Below are 375 nucleotides of genomic sequence, written 5' to 3'. Positions count from 1 at the left end.
CCCCTTCATTTTTTTAAGGAAAAAAAAAAGAAAAATATATTCAAATTGAAGTGCGAGAGTGTAATTTCCGGCCATCTAGAGATGCCCTAATCATAAATTTTCTTACCTCAGCCCCAACATGGTGGGGCTGAGGTGGGTGGTTCTTCGGTCTGTGAAAGTCCCTCCCTGGTTCACCTTTCTTTCGAATTCCTGGATCTGCCACTGTTGATATATTATATAATTATTTTTGCGCTTATTTATAATGCATCTATTTCAATTTTCACTTTATCCTCTCAAACAGTCCTAAGAACGTTCAGAGTGCGCTACTTCACAGGGGGATTCGCCCTCTTGACCCCGCCGGGGTCATACGTAATTCGCATAACGGCTCCCCCCACC

The sequence above is a fragment of the Anneissia japonica genome, unplaced genomic scaffold (assembly GCF_011630105.1).
Source record: "Anneissia japonica isolate Jap-2015-1 unplaced genomic scaffold, ASM1163010v1 scaffold287593_len981703_cov172, whole genome shotgun sequence".
Taxonomy (NCBI): Eukaryota; Metazoa; Echinodermata; class Crinoidea; order Comatulida; family Comatulidae; genus Anneissia; species Anneissia japonica.
Note: the sequence above shows the minus strand (reverse complement) of the source record.